Genomic DNA, 22334 nt, shown 5'->3' with positions numbered 1-22334 from the left:
CCGAGAGAAGGCTTGAAAAAAAAAGGACATTTATCATTTCTTCTTCAGCCAGCACTTCTCATGGTTTTTACAAAGTACACAGCACAGCAGATTTTGCAATATTCTTACACACTAATTAAGCATTGGAAACCTACCTACTTCTTTGTTCATTGTAAACAATTGTACTTTCTGTAAAGTGGTTTGAATTAAAGAGAAAAGAAAAGTATGTTTTGTTTTGTTTTTTTTCTTCAAGATCTGTTCACATGTACTTAGCAAGAGTGAGTACACAGCGTTAAAAAATGGTACTTAGTGTAGTGAGGAAGGCGAAAAGCAAAGAGAGCATATGAAGGTAATATTGAAGTAGGCGCAGTTTTGAAGTGGTGAAAGGCAAAGGCATGAGTGCAAGCGTAATAAAAGGTAATAGGAGAGATGTCGAGCAGGCGGAGGACTTGGCTGGAGCAGGAAAAGGCAAAAGGGGAAACGCGAATGCGCATCCCCGCCCCCCAAGCCAGGGCCGTGGCAGCGAGATCGTGGGGGTTCGAACTGGCGGCGCTCTGTACCAGAGTGCTCTGCCACACATCATACGCCAACGGCCGGCCGAGAGAACGGTTAAAAAAAAGGACATTTATCATTTCTTCTCCAGCCAGCCAGCCAGCCAGCCAGCCAGCCCTTCTCATGGTTTTTACAAAGTACACAGCACAGCAGATTTTGCAATATTCTTACACACTAATTAAGCATTGGAAACCTACCTACTTCTTTGTTCATTGTAAACAATTGTACTTTCTGTAAAGTGGTTTGAATTAAAGAGAAAAGAAAAGTATGTTTTGTTTTGTTTTTTTTCTTCAAGATCTGTTCACATGTACTTAGCAAGAGTGAGTACACAGCGTTAAAAAATGGTACTTAGTGTAGTGAGGAAGGCGAAAAGCAAAGAGAGCATATGAAGGTAATATTGAAGTAGGCGCAGTTTTGAAGTGGTGAAAGGCAAAGGCATGAGTGCAAGCCTAATAAAAGGTAATAGGAGAGATGTCGAGCAGGCGGAGGACTTGGCTGGAGCAGGAAAAGGCAAAAGGGAAAGGCGAGTGCACGTCTCCCCGCCCCCCAAGCCAGGCCGAGAGAAGGCTTGAAAAAAAAAAGGACATTTATCATTTCTTCTTCAGCCAGCCCTTCTCATGGTTTTTACAAAGTACACAGCACAGCAGATTCTGCAATATTCTTACACACTAATTAAGCATTGGAAACCTACCTACTTCTTTGTTCATTGTAAACAATTGTACTTTCTGTAAAGTGGTTTGAATTAAAGAGAAAAGAAAAGTATGTTTTGTTTTGTTTTTTTTCTTCAAGATCTGTTCACATGTACTTAGCAAGAGTGAGTACACAGCGTTAAAAAATGGTACTTAGTGTAGTGAGGAAGGCGAAAAGCAAAGAGAGCATATGAAGGTAATATTGAAGTAGGCGCAGTTTTGAAGTGGTGAAAGGCAAAGGCATGAGTGCAAGCGTAATAAAAGGTAATAGGAGAGATGTCGAGCAGGCGGAGGACTTGGCTGGAGCAGGAAAAGGCAAAAGGGGAAACGCGAATGCGCATCCCCGCCCCCCAAGCCAGGGCCGTGGCAGCGAGATCGTGGGGGTTCGAACTGGCGGCGCTCTGTACCAGAGTGCTCTGCCACACATCATACGCCAACGGCCGGCCGAGAGAACGGTTAAAAAAAAGGACATTTATCATTTCTTCTCCAGCCAGCCAGCCAGCCAGCCAGCCCTTCTCATGGTTTTTACAAAGTACACAGCACAGCAGATTTTGCAATATTCTTACACACTAATTAAGCATTGGAAACCTACCTACTTCTTTGTTCATTGTAAACAATTGTACTTTCTGTAAAGTGGTTTGAATTAAAGAGAAAAGAAAAGTATGTTTTGTTTTGTTTTTTTTCTTCAAGATCTGTTCACATGTACTTAGCAAGAGTGAGTACACAGCGTTAAAAAATGGTACTTAGTGTAGTGAGGAAGGCGAAAAGCAAAGAGAGCATATGAAGGTAATATTGAAGTAGGCGCAGTTTTGAAGTGGTGAAAGGCAAAGGCATGAGTGCAAGCGTAATAAAAGGTAATAGGAGAGATGTCGAGCAGGCGGAGGACTTGGCTGGAGCAGGAAAAGGCAAAAGGGAAAGGCGAGTGCACGTCTCCCCGCCCCCCAAGCCAGGCCGAGAGAAGGCTTGAAAAAAAAAAGGACATTTATCATTTCTTCTTCAGCCAGCCCTTCTCATGGTTTTTACAAAGTACACAGCACAGCAGATTCTGCAATATTCTTACACACTAATTAAGCATTGGAAACCTACCTACTTCTTTGTTCATTGTAAACAATTGTACTTTCTGTAAAGTGGTTTGAATTAAAGAGAAAAGAAAAGTATGTTTTGTTTTGTTTTTTTTCTTCAAGATCTGTTCACATGTACTTAGCAAGAGTGAGTACACAGCGTTAAAAAATGGTACTTAGTGTAGTGAGGAAGGCGAAAAGCAAAGAGAGCATATGAAGGTAATATTGAAGTAGGCGCAGTTTTGAAGTGGTGAAAGGCAAAGGCATGAGTGCAAGCGTAATAAAAGGTAATAGGAGAGATGTCGAGCAGGCGGAGGACTTGGCTGGAGCAGGAAAAGGCAAAAGGGGAAACGCGAATGCGCATCCCCGCCCCCCAAGCCAGGGCCGTGGCAGCGAGATCGTGGGGGTTCGAACTGGCGGCGCTCTGTACCAGAGTGCTCTGCCACACATCACACGCCAACGGCCGGCCGAGAGAACGGTTAAAAAAAAGGACATTTATCATTTCTTCTCCAGCCAGCCAGCCAGCCAGCCCTTCTCATGGTTTTTACAAAGTACACAGCACAGCAGATTTTGCAATATTCTTACACACTAATTAAGCATTGGAAACCTACCTACTTCTTTGTTCATTGTAAACAATTGTACTTTCTGTAAAGTGGTTTGAATTAAAGAGAAAAGAAAAGTATGTTTTGTTTTGTTTTTTTTCTTCAAGATCTGTTCACATGTACTTAGCAAGAGTGAGTACACAGCGTTAAAAAATGGTACTTAGTGTAGTGAGGAAGGCGAAAAGCAAAGAGAGCATATGAAGGTAATATTGAAGTAGGCGCAGTTTTGAAGTGGTGAAAGGCAAAGGCATGAGTGCAAGCCTAATAAAAGGTAATAGGAGAGATGTCGAGCAGGCGGAGGACTTGGCTGGAGCAGGAAAAGGCAAAAGGGAAAGGCGAGTGCACGTCTCCCCGCCCCCCAAGCCAGGCCGAGAGAAGGCTTGAAAAAAAAAAGGACATTTATCATTTCTTCTTCAGCCAGCCCTTCTCATGGTTTTTACAAAGTACACAGCACAGCAGATTCTGCAATATTCTTACACACTAATTAAGCATTGGAAACCTACCTACTTCTTTGTTCATTGTAAACAATTGTACTTTCTGTAAAGTGGTTTGAATTAAAGAGAAAAGAAAAGTATGTTTTGTTTTGTTTTTTTTCTTCAAGATCTGTTCACATGTACTTAGCAAGAGTGAGTACACAGCGTTAAAAAATGGTACTTAGTGTAGTGAGGAAGGCGAAAAGCAAAGAGAGCATATGAAGGTAATATTGAAGTAGGCGCAGTTTTGAAGTGGTGAAAGGCAAAGGCATGAGTGCAAGCGTAATAAAAGGTAATAGGAGAGATGTCGAGCAGGCGGAGGACTTGGCTGGAGCAGGAAAAGGCAAAAGGGGAAACGCGAATGCCCATCCCCGCCCCCCAAGCCAGGGCCGTGGCAGCGAGATCGTGGGGGTTCGAACTGGCGGCACTCTGTACCAGAGTGCTCTGCCACACATCATACGCCAACGGCCGGCCGAGAGAATGGTTAAAAAAAAGGACATTTATCATTTCTTCTCCAGCCAGACAGCCAGCCAGCCAGCCAGCCAGCCCTTCTCATGGTTTTTACAAAGTACACAGCACAGCAGATTTTGCAATATTCTTACACACTAATTAAGCATTGGAAACCTACCTACTTCTTTGTTCATTGTAAACAATTGTACTTTCTGTAAAGTGGTTTGAATTAAAGAGAAAAGAAAAGTATGTTTTGTTTTGTTTTTTTTCTTCAAGATCTGTTCACATGTACTTAGCAAGAGTGAGTACACAGCGTTAAAAAATGGTACTTAGTGTAGTGAGGAAGGCGAAAAGCAAAGAGAGCATATGAAGGTAATATTGAAGTAGGCGCAGTTTTGAAGTGGTGAAAGGCAAAGGCATGAGTGCAAGCGTAATAAAAGGTAATAGGAGAGATGTCGAGCAGGCGGAGGACTTGGCTGGAGCAGGAAAAGGCAAAAGGGAAAGGCGAGTGCACGTCTCCCCGCCCCCCAAGCCAGGCCGAGAGAAGGCTTGAAAAAAAAAAGGACATTTATCATTTCTTCTTCAGCCAGCCCTTCTCATGGTTTTTACAAAGTACACAGCACAGCAGATTCTGCAATATTCTTACACACTAATTAAGCATTGGAAACCTACCTACTTCTTTGTTCATTGTAAACAATTGTACTTTCTGTAAAGTGGTTTGAATTAAAGAGAAAAGAAAAGTATGTTTTGTTTTGTTTTTTTTCTTCAAGATCTGTTCACATGTACTTAGCAAGAGTGAGTACACAGCGTTAAAAAATGGTACTTAGTGTAGTGAGGAAGGCGAAAAGCAAAGAGAGCATATGAAGGTAATATTGAAGTAGGCGCAGTTTTGAAGTGGTGAAAGGCAAAGGCATGAGTGCAAGCGTAATAAAAGGTAATAGGAGAGATGTCGAGCAGGCGGAGGACTTGGCTGGAGCAGGAAAAGGCAAAAGGGAAAGGCGAGTGCACGTCTCCCCGCCCCCCAAGCCAGGCCGAGAGAAGGCTTGAAAAAAAAAAGGACATTTATCATTTCTTCTTCAGCCAGCCCTTCTCATGGTTTTTACAAAGTACACAGCACAGCAGATTCTGCAATATTCTTACACACTAATTAAGCATTGGAAACCTACCTACTTCTTTGTTCATTGTAAACAATTGTACTTTCTGTAAAGTGGTTTGAATTAAAGAGAAAAGAAAAGTATGTTTTGTTTTGTTTTTTTTCTTCAAGATCTGTTCACATGTACTTAGCAAGAGTGAGTACACAGCGTTAAAAAATGGTACTTAGTGTAGTGAGGAAGGCGAAAAGCAAAGAGAGCATATGAAGGTAATATTGAAGTAGGCGCAGTTTTGAAGTGGTGAAAGGCAAAGGCATGAGTGCAAGCGTAATAAAAGGTAATAGGAGAGATGTCGAGCAGGCGGAGGACTTGGCTGGAGCAGGAAAAGGCAAAAGGGAAAGGCGAGTGCACGTCTCCCCGCCCCCCAAGCCAGGCCGAGAGAAGGCTTGAAAAAAAAAAGGACATTTATCATTTCTTCTTCAGCCAGCCCTTCTCATGGTTTTTACAAAGTACACAGCACAGCAGATTCTGCAATATTCTTACACACTAATTAAGCATTGGAAACCTACCTACTTCTTTGTTCATTGTAAACAATTGTACTTTCTGTAAAGTGGTTTGAATTAAAGAGAAAAGAAAAGTATGTTTTGTTTTGTTTTTTTTCTTCAAGATCTGTTCACATGTACTTAGCAAGAGTGAGTACACAGCGTTAAAAAATGGTACTTAGTGTAGTGAGGAAGGCGAAAAGCAAAGAGAGCATATGAAGGTAATATTGAAGTAGGCGCAGTTTTGAAGTGGTGAAAGGCAAAGGCATGAGTGCAAGCGTAATAAAAGGTAATAGGAGAGATGTCGAGCAGGCGGAGGACTTGGCTGGAGCAGGAAAAGGCAAAAGGGGAAACGCGAATGCGCATCCCCGCCCCCCAAGCCAGGGCCGTGGCAGCGAGATCGTGGGGGTTCGAACTGGCGGCGCTCTGTACCAGAGTGCTCTGCCACACATCATACGCCAACGGCCGGCCGAGAGAACGGTTAAAAAAAAGGACATTTATCATTTCTTCTCCAGCCAGCCAGCCAGCCAGCCAGCCCTTCTCATGGTTTTTACAAAGTACACAGCACAGCAGATTTTGCAATATTCTTACACACTAATTAAGCATTGGAAACCTACCTACTTCTTTGTTCATTGTAAACAATTGTACTTTCTGTAAAGTGGTTTGAATTAAAGAGAAAAGAAAAGTATGTTTTGTTTTGTTTTTTTTCTTCAAGATCTGTTCACATGTACTTAGCAAGAGTGAGTACACAGCGTTAAAAAATGGTACTTAGTGTAGTGAGGAAGGCGAAAAGCAAAGAGAGCATATGAAGGTAATATTGAAGTAGGCGCAGTTTTGAAGTGGTGAAAGGCAAAGGCATGAGTGCAAGCCTAATAAAAGGTAATAGGAGAGATGTCGAGCAGGCGGAGGACTTGGCTGGAGCAGGAAAAGGCAAAAGGGAAAGGCGAGTGCACGTCTCCCCGCCCCCCAAGCCAGGCCGAGAGAAGGCTTGAAAAAAAAAAGGACATTTATCATTTCTTCTTCAGCCAGCACTTCTCATGGTTTTTACAAAGTACACAGCACAGCAGATTCTGCAATATTCTTACACACTAATTAAGCATTGGAAACCTACCTACTTCTTTGTTCATTGTAAACAATTGTACTTTCTGTAAAGTGGTTTGAATTAAAGAGAAAAGAAAAGTATGTTTTGTTTTGTTTTTTTTCTTCAAGATCTGTTCACATGTACTTAGCAAGAGTGAGTACACAGCGTTAAAAAATGGTACTTAGTGTAGTGAGGAAGGCGAAAAGCAAAGAGAGCATATGAAGGTAATATTGAAGTAGGCGCAGTTTTGAAGTGGTGAAAGGCAAAGGCATGAGTGCAAGCGTAATAAAAGGTAATAGGAGAGATGTCGAGCAGGCGGAGGACTTGGCTGGAGCAGGAAAAGGCAAAAGGGGAAACGCGAATGCGCATCCCCGCCCCCCAAGCCAGGGCAGCGAGATCGTGGGGGTTCGAACTGGCGGCGCTCTGTACCAGAGTGCTCTGCCACACATCATACGCCAACGGCCGGCCGAGAGAACGGTTAAAAAAAAGGACATTTATCATTTCTTCTCCAGCCAGCCAGCCAGCCAGCCAGCCAGCCAGCCAGCCCTTCTCATGGTTTTTACAAAGTACACAGCACAGCAGATTTTGCAATATTCTTACACACTAATTAAGCATTGGAAACCTACCTACTTCTTTGTTCATTGTAAACAATTGTACTTTCTGTAAAGTGGTTTGAATTAAAGAGAAAAGAAAAGTATGTTTTGTTTTGTTTTTTTTCTTCAAGATCTGTTCACATGTACTTAGCAAGAGTGAGTACACAGCGTTAAAAAATGGTACTTAGTGTAGTGAGGAAGGCGAAAAGCAAAGAGAGCATATGAAGGTAATATTGAAGTAGGCGCAGTTTTGAAGTGGTGAAAGGCAAAGGCATGAGTGCAAGCCTAATAAAAGGTAATAGGAGAGATGTCGAGCAGGCGGAGGACTTGGCTGGAGCAGGAAAAGGCAAAAGGGAAAGGCGAGTGCACGTCTCCCCGCCCCCCAAGCCAGGCCGAGAGAAGGCTTGAAAAAAAAAAGGACATTTATCATTTCTTCTTCAGCCAGCCCTTCTCATGGTTTTTACAAAGTACACAGCACAGCAGATTCTGCAATATTCTTACACACTAATTAAGCATTGGAAACCTACCTACTTCTTTGTTCATTGTAAACAATTGTACTTTCTGTAAAGTGGTTTGAATTAAAGAGAAAAGAAAAGTATGTTTTGTTTTGTTTTTTTTCTTCAAGATCTGTTCACATGTACTTAGCAAGAGTGAGTACACAGCGTTAAAAAATGGTACTTAGTGTAGTGAGGAAGGCGAAAAGCAAAGAGAGCATATGAAGGTAATATTGAAGTAGGCGCAGTTTTGAAGTGGTGAAAGGCAAAGGCATGAGTGCAAGCGTAATAAAAGGTAATAGGAGAGATGTCGAGCAGGCGGAGGACTTGGCTGGAGCAGGAAAAGGCAAAAGGGGAAACGCGAATGCGCATCCCCGCCCCCCAAGCCAGGGCCGTGGCAGCGAGATCGTGGGGGTTCGAACTGGCGGCGCTCTGTACCAGAGTGCTCTGCCACACATCATACGCCAACGGCCGGCCGAGAGAACGGTTAAAAAAAAGGACATTTATCATTTCTTCTCCAGCCAGCCAGCCAGCCAGCCAGCCCTTCTCATGGTTTTTACAAAGTACACAGCACAGCAGATTTTGCAATATTCTTACACACTAATTAAGCATTGGAAACCTACCTACTTCTTTGTTCATTGTAAACAATTGTACTTTCTGTAAAGTGGTTTGAATTAAAGAGAAAAGAAAAGTATGTTTTGTTTTGTTTTTTTTCTTCAAGATCTGTTCACATGTACTTAGCAAGAGTGAGTACACAGCGTTAAAAAATGGTACTTAGTGTAGTGAGGAAGGCGAAAAGCAAAGAGAGCATATGAAGGTAATATTGAAGTAGGCGCAGTTTTGAAGTGGTGAAAGGCAAAGGCATGAGTGCAAGCGTAATAAAAGGTAATAGGAGAGATGTCGAGCAGGCGGAGGACTTGGCTGGAGCAGGAAAAGGCAAAAGGGAAAGGCGAGTGCACGTCTCCCCGCCCCCCAAGCCAGGCCGAGAGAAGGCTTGAAAAAAAAAAGGACATTTATCATTTCTTCTTCAGCCAGCCCTTCTCATGGTTTTTACAAAGTACACAGCACAGCAGATTCTGCAATATTCTTACACACTAATTAAGCATTGGAAACCTACCTACTTCTTTGTTCATTGTAAACAATTGTACTTTCTGTAAAGTGGTTTGAATTAAAGAGAAAAGAAAAGTATGTTTTGTTTTGTTTTTTTTCTTCAAGATCTGTTCACATGTACTTAGCAAGAGTGAGTACACAGCGTTAAAAAATGGTACTTAGTGTAGTGAGGAAGGCGAAAAGCAAAGAGAGCATATGAAGGTAATATTGAAGTAGGCGCAGTTTTGAAGTGGTGAAAGGCAAAGGCATGAGTGCAAGCGTAATAAAAGGTAATAGGAGAGATGTCGAGCAGGCGGAGGACTTGGCTGGAGCAGGAAAAGGCAAAAGGGAAAGGCGAGTGCACGTCTCCCCGCCCCCCAAGCCAGGCCGAGAGAAGGCTTGAAAAAAAAAAGGACATTTATCATTTCTTCTTCAGCCAGCCCTTCTCATGGTTTTTACAAAGTACACAGCACAGCAGATTCTGCAATATTCTTACACACTAATTAAGCATTGGAAACCTACCTACTTCTTTGTTCATTGTAAACAATTGTACTTTCTGTAAAGTGGTTTGAATTAAAGAGAAAAGAAAAGTATGTTTTGTTTTGTTTTTTTTCTTCAAGATCTGTTCACATGTACTTAGCAAGAGTGAGTACACAGCGTTAAAAAATGGTACTTAGTGTAGTGAGGAAGGCGAAAAGCAAAGAGAGCATATGAAGGTAATATTGAAGTAGGCGCAGTTTTGAAGTGGTGAAAGGCAAAGGCATGAGTGCAAGCGTAATAAAAGGTAATAGGAGAGATGTCGAGCAGGCGGAGGACTTGGCTGGAGCAGGAAAAGGCAAAAGGGGAAACGCGAATGCGCATCCCCGCCCCCCAAGCCAGGGCCGTGGCAGCGAGATCGTGGGGGTTCGAACTGGCGGCGCTCTGTACCAGAGTGCTCTGCCACACATCATACGCCAACGGCCGGCCGAGAGAATGGTTATAAAAAAGGACATTTATCATTTCTTCTCCAGCCAGCCAGCCAGCCAGCCAGCCCTTCTCATGGTTTTTACAAAGTACACAGCACAGCAGATTTTGCAATATTCTTACACACTAATTAAGCATTGGAAACCTACCTACTTCTTTGTTCATTGTAAACAATTGTACTTTCTGTAAAGTGGTTTGAATTAAAGAGAAAAGAAAAGTATGTTTTGTTTTGTTTTTTTTCTTCAAGATCTGTTCACATGTACTTAGCAAGAGTGAGTACACAGCGTTAAAAAAATGGTACTTAGTGTAGTGAGGAAGGCGAAAAGCAAAGAGAGCATATGAAGGTAATATTGAAGTAGGCGCAGTTTTGAAGTGGTGAAAGGCAAAGGCATGAGTGCAAGCCTAATAAAAGGTAATAGGAGAGATGTCGAGCAGGCGGAGGACTTGGCTGGAGCAGGAAAAGGCAAAAGGGAAAGGCGAGTGCACGTCTCCCCGCCCCCCAAGCCAGGCCGAGAGAAGGCTTGAAAAAAAAAAGGACATTTATCATTTCTTCTTCAGCCAGCCCTTCTCATGGTTTTTACAAAGTACACAGCACAGCAGATTCTGCAATATTCTTACACACTAATTAAGCATTGGAAACCTACCTACTTCTTTGTTCATTGTAAACAATTGTACTTTCTGTAAAGTGGTTTGAATTAAAGAGAAAAGAAAAGTATGTTTTGTTTTGTCTTTTTTTCTTCAAGATCTGTTCACATGTACTTAGCAAGAGTGAGTACACAGCGTTAAAAAATGGTACTTAGTGTAGTGAGGAAGGCGAAAAGCAAAGAGAGCATATGAAGGTAATATTGAAGTAGGCGCAGTTTTGAAGTGGTGAAAGGCAAAGGCATGAGTGCAAGCCTAATAAAAGGTAATAGGAGAGATGTCGAGCAGGCGGAGGACTTGGCTGGAGCAGGAAAAGGCAAAAGGGAAAGGCGAGTGCACGTCTCCCCGCCCCCCAAGCCAGGCCGAGAGAAGGCTTGAAAAAAAAAGGGACATTTATCATTTCTTCTTCAGCCAGCACTTCTCATGGTTTTTACAAAGTACACAGCACAGCAGATTCTGCAATATTCTTACACACTAATTAAGCATTGGAAACCTACCTACTTCTTTGTTCATTGTAAACAATTGTACTTTCTGTAAAGTGGTTTGAATTAAAGAGAAAAGAAAAGTATGTTTTGTTTTGTTTTTTTTCTTCAAGATCTGTTCACATGTACTTAGCAAGAGTGAGTACACAGCGTTAAAAAATGGTACTTAGTGTAGTGAGGAAGGCGAAAAGCAAAGAGAGCATATGAAGGTAATATTGAAGTAGGCGCAGTTTTGAAGTGGTGAAAGGCAAAGGCATGAGTGCAAGCGTAATAAAAGGTAATAGGAGAGATGTCGAGCAGGCGGAGGACTTGGCTGGAGCAGGAAAAGGCAAAAGGGGAAACGCGAATGCGCATCCCCGCCCCCCAAGCCAGGGCCGTGGCAGCGAGATCGTGGGGGTTCGAACTGGCGGCGCTCTGTACCAGAGTGCTCTGCCACACATCATACGCCAAACGGCCGGCCGAGAGAACGGTTAAAAAAAAGGACATTTATCATTTCTTCTCCAGCCAGCCAGCCAGCCAGCCAGCCAGCCCTTCTCATGGTTTTTACAAAGTACACAGCACAGCAGATTCTGCAATATTCTTACACACTAATTAAGCATTGGAAACCTACCTACTTCTTTGTTCATTGTAAACAATTGTACTTTCTGTAAAGTGGTTTGAATTAAAGAGAAAAGAAAAGTATGTTTTGTTTTGTTTTTTTTCTTCAAGATCTGTTCACATGTACTTAGCAAGAGTGAGTACACAGCGTTAAAAAATGGTACTTAGTGTAGTGAGGAAGGCGAAAAGCAAAGAGAGCATATGAAGGTAATATTGAAGTAGGCGCAGTTTTGAAGTGGTGAAAGGCAAAGGCATGAGTGCAAGCCTAATAAAAGCTAATAGGAGAGATGTCGAGCAGGCGGAGGACTTGGCTGGAGCAGGAAAAGGCAAAAGGGAAAGGCGAGTGCACGTCTCCCCGCCCCCCAAGCCAGGCCGAGAGAAGGCTTGAAAAAAAAAAGGACATTTATCATTTCTTCTTCAGCCAGCACTTCTCATGGTTTTTACAAAGTACACAGCACAGCAGATTCTGCAATATTCTTACACACTAATTAAGCATTGGAAACCTACCTACTTCTTTGTTCATTGTAAACAATTGTACTTTCTGTAAAGTGGTTTGAATTAAAGAGAAAAGAAAAGTATGTTTTGTTTTGTTTTTTTTCTTCAAGATCTGTTCACATGTACTTAGCAAGAGTGAGTACACAGCGTTAAAAAATGGTACTTAGTGTAGTGAGGAAGGCGAAAAGCAAAGAGAGCATATGAAGGTAATATTGAAGTAGGCGCAGTTTTGAAGTGGTGAAAGGCAAAGGCATGAGTGCAAGCGTAATAAAAGGTAATAGGAGAGATGTCGAGCAGGCGGAGGACTTGGCTGGAGCAGGAAAAGGCAAAAAGGGGAACGCGAATGCGCATCCCCGCCCCCCAAGCCAGGGCCGTGGCAGCGAGATCGTGGGGGTTCGAACTGGCGGCGCTCTGTACCAGAGTGCTCTGCCACACATCATACGCCAACGGCCGGCCGAGAGAACGGTTAAAAAAAAGGACATTTATCATTTCTTCTCCAGCCAGCCAGCCAGCCAGCCAGCCCTTCTCATGGTTTTTACAAAGTACACAGCACAGCAGATTTTGCAATATTCTTACACACTAATTAAGCATTGGAAACCTACCTACTTCTTTGTTCATTGTAAACAATTGTACTTTCTGTAAAGTGGTTTGAATTAAAGAGAAAAGAAAAGTATGTTTTGTTTTGTTTTTTTTCTTCAAGATCTGTTCACATGTACTTAGCAAGAGTGAGTACACAGCGTTAAAAAATGGTACTTAGTGTAGTGAGGAAGGCGAAAAGCAAAGAGAGCATATGAAGGTAATATTGAAGTAGGCGCAGTTTTGAAGTGGTGAAAGGCAAAGGCATGAGTGCAAGCCTAATAAAAGGTAATAGGAGAGATGTCGAGCAGGCGGAGGACTTGGCTGGAGCAGGAAAAGGCAAAAGGGAAAGGCGAGTGCACGTCTCCCCGCCCCCCAAGCCAGGCCGAGAGAAGGCTTGAAAAAAAAAAGGACATTTATCATTTCTTCTTCAGCCAGCCCTTCTCATGGTTTTTACAAAGTACACAGCACAGCAGATTCTGCAATATTCTTACACACTAATTAAGCATTGGAAACCTACCTACTTCTTTGTTCATTGTAAACAATTGTACTTTCTGTAAAGTGGTTTGAATTAAAGAGAAAAGAAAAGTATGTTTTGTTTTGTCTTTTTTTCTTCAAGATCTGTTCACATGTACTTAGCAAGAGTGAGTACACAGCGTTAAAAAATGGTACTTAGTGTAGTGAGGAAGGCGAAAAGCAAAGAGAGCATATGAAGGTAATATTGAAGTAGGCGCAGTTTTGAAGTGGTGAAAGGCAAAGGCATGAGTGCAAGCGTAATAAAAGGTAATAGGAGAGATGTCGAGCAGGCGGAGGACTTGGCTGGAGCAGGAAAAGGCAAAAGGGGAAACGCGAATGCGCATCCCCGCCCCCCAAGCCAGGGCCGTGGCAGCGAGATCGTGGGGGTTCGAACTGGCGGCACTCTGTACCAGAGTGCTCTGCCACACATCATACGCCAACGGCCGGCCGAGAGAATGGTTAAAAAAAAGGACATTTATCATTTCTTCTCCAGCCAGACAGCCAGCCAGCCAGCCAGCCAGCCCTTCTCATGGTTTTTACAAAGTACACAGCACAGCAGATTTTGCAATATTCTTACACACTAATTAAGCATTGGAAACCTACCTACTTCTTTGTTCATTGTAAACAATTGTACTTTCTGTAAAGTGGTTTGAATTAAAGAGAAAAGAAAAGTATGTTTTGTTTTGTTTTTTTTCTTCAAGATCTGTTCACATGTACTTAGCAAGAGTGAGTACACAGCGTTAAAAAATGGTACTTAGTGTAGTGAGGAAGGCGAAAAGCAAAGAGAGCATATGAAGGTAATATTGAAGTAGGCGCAGTTTTGAAGTGGTGAAAGGCAAAGGCATGAGTGCAAGCCTAATAAAAGGTAATAGGAGAGATGTCGAGCAGGCGGAGGACTTGGCTGGAGCAGGAAAAGGCAAAAGGGAAAGGCGAGTGCACGTCTCCCCGCCCCCCAAGCCAGGCCGAGAGAAGGCTTGAAAAAAAAAAGGACATTTATCATTTCTTCTTCAGCCAGCCCTTCTCATGGTTTTTACAAAGTACACAGCACAGCAGATTCTGCAATATTCTTACACACTAATTAAGCATTGGAAACCTACCTACTTCTTTGTTCATTGTAAACAATTGTACTTTCTGTAAAGTGGTTTGAATTAAAGAGAAAAGAAAAGTATGTTTTGTTTTGTCTTTTTTTCTTCAAGATCTGTTCACATGTACTTAGCAAGAGTGAGTACACAGCGTTAAAAAATGGTACTTAGTGTAGTGAGGAAGGCGAAAAGCAAAGAGAGCATATGAAGGTAATATTGAAGTAGGCGCAGTTTTGAAGTGGTGAAAGGCAAAGGCATGAGTGCAAGCGTAATAAAAGGTAATAGGAGAGATGTCGAGCAGGCGGAGGACTTGGCTGGAGCAGGAAAAGGCAAAAGGGAAAGGCGAGTGCACGTCTCCCCGCCCCCCAAGCCAGGCCGAGAGAAGGCTTGAAAAAAAAAAGGACATTTATCATTTCTTCTTCAGCCAGCCCTTCTCATGGTTTTTACAAAGTACACAGCACAGCAGATTCTGCAATATTCTTACACACTAATTAAGCATTGGAAACCTACCTACTTCTTTGTTCATTGTAAACAATTGTACTTTCTGTAAAGTGGTTTGAATTAAAGAGAAAAGAAAAGTATGTTTTGTTTTGTTTTTTTTCTTCAAGATCTGTTCACATGTACTTAGCAAGAGTGAGTACACAGCGTTAAAAAATGGTACTTAGTGTAGTGAGGAAGGCGAAAAGCAAAGAGAGCATATGAAGGTAATATTGAAGTAGGCGCAGTTTTGAAGTGGTGAAAGGCAAAGGCATGAGTGCAAGCGTAATAAAAGGTAATAGGAGAGATGTCGAGCAGGCGGAGGACTTGGCTGGAGCAGGAAAAGGCAAAAGGGAAAGGCGAGTGCACGTCTCCCCGCCCCCCAAGCCAGGCCGAGAGAAGGCTTGAAAAAAAAAAGGACATTTATCATTTCTTCTTCAGCCAGCCCTTCTCATGGTTTTTACAAAGTACACAGCACAGCAGATTCTGCAATATTCTTACACACTAATTAAGCATTGGAAACCTACCTACTTCTTTGTTCATTGTAAACAATTGTACTTTCTGTAAAGTGGTTTGAATTAAAGAGAAAAGAAAAGTATGTTTTGTTTTGTTTTTTTTCTTCAAGATCTGTTCACATGTACTTAGCAAGAGTGAGTACACAGCGTTAAAAAATGGTACTTAGTGTAGTGAGGAAGGCGAAAAGCAAAGAGAGCATATGAAGGTAATATTGAAGTAGGCGCAGTTTTGAAGTGGTGAAAGGCAAAGGCATGAGTGCAAGCGTAATAAAAGGTAATAGGAGAGATGTCGAGCAGGCGGAGGACTTGGCTGGAGCAGGAAAAGGCAAAAGGGGAAACGCGAATGCGCATCCCCGCCCCCCAAGCCAGGGCCGTGGCAGCGAGATCGTGGGGGTTCGAACTGGCGGCGCTCTGTACCAGAGTGCTCTGCCACACATCATACGCCAACGGCCGGCCGAGAGAACGGTTAAAAAAAAGGACATTTATCATTTCTTCTCCAGCCAGCCAGCCAGCCAGCCAGCCAGCCAGCCAGCCCTTCTCATGGTTTTTACAAAGTACACAGCACAGCAGATTTTGCAATATTCTTACACACTAATTAAGCATTGGAAACCTACCTACTTCTTTGTTCATTGTAAACAATTGTACTTTCTGTAAAGTGGTTTGAATTAAAGAGAAAAGAAAAGTATGTTTTGTTTTGTTTTTTTTCTTCAAGATCTGTTCACATGTACTTAGCAAGAGTGAGTACACAGCGTTAAAAAATGGTACTTAGTGTAGTGAGGAAGGCGAAAAGCAAAGAGAGCATATGAAGGTAATATTGAAGTAGGCGCAGTTTTGAAGTGGTGAAAGGCAAAGGCATGAGTGCAAGCCTAATAAAAGGTAATAGGAGAGATGTCGAGCAGGCGGAGGACTTGGCTGGAGCAGGAAAAGGCAAAAGGGAAAGGCGAGTGCACGTCTCCCCGCCCCCCAAGCCAGGCCGAGAGAAGGCTTGAAAAAAAAAAGGACATTTATCATTTCTTCTTCAGCCAGCCCTTCTCATGGTTTTTACAAAGTACACAGCACAGCAGATTCTGCAATATTCTTACACACTAATTAAGCATTGGAAACCTACCTACTTCTTTGTTCATTGTAAACAATTGTACTTTCTGTAAAGTGGTTTGAATTAAAGAGAAAAGAAAAGTATGTTTTGTTTTGTTTTTTTTCTTCAAGATCTGTTCACATGTACTTAGCAAGAGTGAGTACACAGCGTTAAAAAATGGTACTTAGTGTAGTGAGGAAGGCGAAAAGCAAAGAGAGCATATGAAGGTAATATTGAAGTAGGCGCAGTTTTGAAGTGGTGAAAGGCAAAGGCATGAGTGCAAGCGTAATAAAAGGTAATAGGAGAGATGTCGAGCAGGCGGAGGACTTGGCTGGAGCAGGAAAAGGCAAAAGGGGAAACGCGAATGCGCATCCCCGCCCCCCAAGCCAGGGCCGTGGCAGCGAGATCGTGGGGGTTCGAACTGGCGGCGCTCTGTACCAGAGTGCTCTGCCACACATCACACGCCAACGGCCGGCCGAGAGAACGGTTAAAAAAAAGGACATTTATCATTTCTTCTCCAGCCAGCCAGCCAGCCAGCCCTTCTCATGGTTTTTACAAAGTACACAGCACAGCAGATTTTGCAATATTCTTACACACTAATTAAGCATTGGAAACCTACCTACTTCTTTGTTCATTGTAAACAATTGTACTTTCTGTAAAGTGGTTTGAATTAAAGAGAAAAGAAAAGTATGTTTTGTTTTGTTTTTTTTCTTCAAGATCTGTTCACATGTACTTAGCAAGAGTGAGTACACAGCGTTAAAAAATGGTACTTAGTGTAGTGAGGAAGGCGAAAAGCAAAGAGAGCATATGAAGGTAATATTGAAGTAGGCGCAGTTTTGAAGTGGTGAAAGGCAAAGGCATGAGTGCAAGCCTAATAAAAGGTAATAGGAGAGATGTCGAGCAGGCGGAGGACTTGGCTGGAGCAGGAAAAGGCAAAAGGGAAAGGCGAGTGCACGTCTCCCCGCCCCCCAAGCCAGGCCGAGAGAAGGCTTGAAAAAAAAAAGGACATTTATCATTTCTTCTTCAGCCAGCCCTTCTCATGGTTTTTACAAAGTACACAGCACAGCAGATTCTGCAATATTCTTACACACTAATTAAGCATTGGAAACCTACCTACTTCTTTGTTCATTGTAAACAATTGTACTTTCTGTAAAGTGGTTTGAATTAAAGAGAAAAGAAAAGTATGTTTTGTTTTGTTTTTTTTCTTCAAGATCTGTTCACATGTACTTAGCAAGAGTGAGTACACAGCGTTAAAAAATGGTACTTAGTGTAGTGAGGAAGGCGAAAAGCAAAGAGAGCATATGAAGGTAATATTGAAGTAGGCGCAGTTTTGAAGTGGTGAAAGGCAAAGGCATGAGTGCAAGCGTAATAAAAGGTAATAGGAGAGATGTCGAGCAGGCGGAGGACTTGGCTGGAGCAGGAAAAGGCAAAAGGGAAAGGCGAGTGCACGTCTCCCCGCCCCCCAAGCCAGGCCGAGAGAAGGCTTGAAAAAAAAAAGGACATTTATCATTTCTTCTTCAGCCAGCCCTTCTCATGGTTTTTACAAAGTACACAGCACAGCAGATTCTGCAATATTCTTACACACTAATTAAGCATTGGAAACCTACCTACTTCTTTGTTCATTGTAAACAATTGTACTTTCTGTAAAGTGGTTTGAATTAAAGAGAAAAGAAAAGTATGTTTTGTTTTGTTTTTTTTCTTCAAGATCTGTTCACATGTACTTAGCAAGAGTGAGTACACAGCGTTAAAAAATGGTACTTAGTGTAGTGAGGAAGGCGAAAAGCAAAGAGAGCATATGAAGGTAATATTGAAGTAGGCGCAGTTTTGAAGTGGTGAAAGGCAAAGGCATGAGTGCAAGCGTAATAAAAGGTAATAGGAGAGATGTCGAGCAGGCGGAGGACTTGGCTGGAGCAGGAAAAGGCAAAAGGGGAAACGCGAATGCGCATCCCCGCCCCCCAAGCCAGGGCCGTGGCAGCGAGATCGTGGGGGTTCGAACTGGCGGCGCTCTGTACCAGAGTGCTCTGCCACACATCATACGCCAACGGCCGGCCGAGAGAATGGTTAAAAAAAAGGACATTTATCATTTCTTCTCCAGCCAGCCAGCCAGCCAGCCAGCCCTTCTCATGGTTTTTACAAAGTACACAGCACAGCAGATTTTGCAATATTCTTACACACTAATTAAGCATTGGAAACCTACCTACTTCTTTGTTCATTGTAAACAATTGTACTTTCTGTAAAGTGGTTTGAATTAAAGAGAAAAGAAAAGTATGTTTTGTTTTGTTTTTTTTCTTCAAGATCTGTTCACATGTACTTAGCAAGAGTGAGTACACAGCGTTAAAAAATGGTACTTAGTGTAGTGAGGAAGGCGAAAAGCAAAGAGAGCATATGAAGGTAATATTGAAGTAGGCGCAGTTTTGAAGTGGTGAAAGGCAAAGGCATGAGTGCAAGCCTAATAAAAGGTAATAGGAGAGATGTCGAGCAGGCGGAGGACTTGGCTGGAGCAGGAAAAGGCAAAAGGGAAAGGCGAGTGCACGTCTCCCCGCCCCCCAAGCCAGGCCGAGAGAAGGCTTGAAAAAAAAAAGGACATTTATCATTTCTTCTTCAGCCAGCCCTTCTCATGGTTTTTACAAAGTACACAGCACAGCAGATTCTGCAATATTCTTACACACTAATTAAGCATTGGAAACCTACCTACTTCTTTGTTCATTGTAAACAATTGTACTTTCTGTAAAGTGGTTTGAATTAAAGAGAAAAGAAAAGTATGTTTTGTTTTGTCTTTTTTTCTTCAAGATCTGTTCACATGTACTTAGCAAGAGTGAGTACACAGCGTTAAAAAATGGTACTTAGTGTAGTGAGGAAGGCGAAAAGCAAAGAGAGCATATGAAGGTAATATTGAAGTAGGCGCAGTTTTGAAGTGGTGAAAGGCAAAGGCATGAGTGCAAGCCTAATAAAAGGTAATAGGAGAGATGTCGAGCAGGCGGAGGACTTGGCTGGAGCAGGAAAAGGCAAAAGGGAAAGGCGAGTGCACGTCTCCCCGCCCCCCAAGCCAGGCCGAGAGAAGGCTTGAAAAAAAAAGGGACATTTATCATTTCTTCTTCAGCCAGCACTTCTCATGGTTTTTACAAAGTACACAGCACAGCAGATTCTGCAATATTCTTACACACTAATTAAGCATTGGAAACCTACCTACTTCTTTGTTCATTGTAAACAATTGTACTTTCTGTAAAGTGGTTTGAATTAAAGAGAAAAGAAAAGTATGTTTTGTTTTGTTTTTTTTCTTCAAGATCTGTTCACATGTACTTAGCAAGAGTGAGTACACAGCGTTAAAAAATGGTACTTAGTGTAGTGAGGAAGGCGAAAAGCAAAGAGAGCATATGAAGGTAATATTGAAGTAGGCGCAGTTTTGAAGTGGTGAAAGGCAAAGGCATGAGTGCAAGCGTAATAAAAGGTAATAGGAGAGATGTCGAGCAGGCGGAGGACTTGGCTGGAGCAGGAAAAGGCAAAAGGGGAAACGCGAATGCGCATCCCCGCCCCCCAAGCCAGGGCCGTGGCAGCGAGATCGTGGGGGTTCGAACTGGCGGCGCTCTGTACCAGAGTGCTCTGCCACACATCATACGCCAAACGGCCGGCCGAGAGAACGGTTAAAAAAAAGGACATTTATCATTTCTTCTCCAGCCAGCCAGCCAGCCAGCCAGCCAGCCCTTCTCATGGTTTTTACAAAGTACACAGCACAGCAGATTCTGCAATATTCTTACACACTAATTAAGCATTGGAAACCTACCTACTTCTTTGTTCATTGTAAACAATTGTACTTTCTGTAAAGTGGTTTGAATTAAAGAGAAAAGAAAAGTATGTTTTGTTTTGTTTTTTTTCTTCAAGATCTGTTCACATGTACTTAGCAAGAGTGAGTACACAGCGTTAAAAAATGGTACTTAGTGTAGTGAGGAAGGCGAAAAGCAAAGAGAGCATATGAAGGTAATATTGAAGTAGGCGCAGTTTTGAAGTGGTGAAAGGCAAAGGCATGAGTGCAAGCCTAATAAAAGCTAATAGGAGAGATGTCGAGCAGGCGGAGGACTTGGCTGGAGCAGGAAAAGGCAAAAGGGAAAGGCGAGTGCACGTCTCCCCGCCCCCCAAGCCAGGCCGAGAGAAGGCTTGAAAAAAAAAAGGACATTTATCATTTCTTCTTCAGCCAGCACTTCTCATGGTTTTTACAAAGTACACAGCACAGCAGATTCTGCAATATTCTTACACACTAATTAAGCATTGGAAACCTACCTACTTCTTTGTTCATTGTAAACAATTGTACTTTCTGTAAAGTGGTTTGAATTAAAGAGAAAAGAAAAGTATGTTTTGTTTTGTTTTTTTTCTTCAAGATCTGTTCACATGTACTTAGCAAGAGTGAGTACACAGCGTTAAAAAATGGTACTTAGTGTAGTGAGGAAGGCGAAAAGCAAAGAGAGCATATGAAGGTAATATTGAAGTAGGCGCAGTTTTGAAGTGGTGAAAGGCAAAGGCATGAGTGCAAGCGTAATAAAAGGTAATAGGAGAGATGTCGAGCAGGCGGAGGACTTGGCTGGAGCAGGAAAAGGCAAAAAGGGGAACGCGAATGCGCATCCCCGCCCCCCAAGCCAGGGCCGTGGCAGCGAGATCGTGGGGGTTCGAACTGGCGGCGCTCTGTACCAGAGTGCTCTGCCACACATCATACGCCAACGGCCGGCCGAGAGAACGGTTAAAAAAAAGGACATTTATCATTTCTTCTCCAGCCAGCCAGCCAGCCAGCCAGCCCTTCTCATGGTTTTTACAAAGTACACAGCACAGCAGATTTTGCAATATTCTTACACACTAATTAAGCATTGGAAACCTACCTACTTCTTTGTTCATTGTAAACAATTGTACTTTCTGTAAAGTGGTTTGAATTAAAGAGAAAAGAAAAGTATGTTTTGTTTTGTTTTTTTTCTTCAAGATCTGTTCACATGTACTTAGCAAGAGTGAGTACACAGCGTTAAAAAATGGTACTTAGTGTAGTGAGGAAGGCGAAAAGCAAAGAGAGCATATGAAGGTAATATTGAAGTAGGCGCAGTTTTGAAGTGGTGAAAGGCAAAGGCATGAGTGCAAGCCTAATAAAAGCTAATAGGAGAGATGTCGAGCAGGCGGAGGACTTGGCTGGAGCAGGAAAAGGCAAAAGGGAAAGGCGAGTGCACGTCTCCCCGCCCCCCAAGCCAGGCCGAGAGAAGGCTTGAAAAAAAAAAGGACATTTATCATTTCTTCTTCAGCCAGCCCTTCTCATGGTTTTTACAAAGTACACAGCACAGCAGATTCTGCAATATTCTTACACACTAATTAAGCATTGGAAACCTACCTACTTCTTTGTTCATTGTAAACAATTGTACTTTCTGTAAAGTGGTTTGAATTAAAGAGAAAAGAAAAGTATGTTTTGTTTTGTCTTTTTTTCTTCAAGATCTGTTCACATGTACTTAGCAAGAGTGAGTACACAGCGTTAAAAAATGGTACTTAGTGTAGTGAGGAAGGCGAAAAGCAAAGAGAGCATATGAAGGTAATATTGAAGTAGGCGCAGTTTTGAAGTGGTGAAAGGCAAAGGCATGAGTGCAAGCCTAATAAAAGGTAATAGGAGAGATGTCGAGCAGGCGGAGGACTTGGCTGGAGCAGGAAAAGGCAAAAGGGAAAGGCGAGTGCACGTCTCCCCGCCCCCCAAGCCAGGCCGAGAGAAGGCTTGAAAAAAAAAAGGACATTTATCATTTCTTCTTCAGCCAGCACTTCTCATGGTTTTTACAAAGTACACAGCACAGCAGATTCTGCAATATTCTTACACACTAATTAAGCATTGGAAACCTACCTACTTCTTTGTTCATTGTAAACAATTGTACTTTCTGTAAAGTGGTTTGAATTAAAGAGAAAAGAAAAGTATGTTTTGTTTTGTTTTTTTTCTTCAAGATCTGTTCACATGTACTTAGCAAGAGTGAGTACACAGCGTTAAAAAATGGTACTTAGTGTAGTGAGGAAGGCGAAAAGCAAAGAGAGCATATGAAGGTAATATTGAAGTAGGCGCAGTTTTGAAGTGGTGAAAGGCAAAGGCATGAGTGCAAGCGTAATAAAAGGTAATAGGAGAGATGTCGAGCAGGCGGAGGACTTGGCTGGAGCAGGAAAAGGCAAAAAGGGGAACGCGAATGCGCATCCCCGCCCCCCAAGCCAGGGCCGTG

Source organism: Mchenga conophoros, linkage group LG19 (genome assembly GCF_057382185.1).
Source record: "Mchenga conophoros isolate Kocher_MC1m ecotype Shallow Benthic linkage group LG19, M_conophoros_male_GT1.1, whole genome shotgun sequence".
Classification (NCBI taxonomy): domain Eukaryota; kingdom Metazoa; phylum Chordata; class Actinopteri; order Cichliformes; family Cichlidae; genus Mchenga; species Mchenga conophoros.
Note: the sequence above shows the minus strand (reverse complement) of the source record.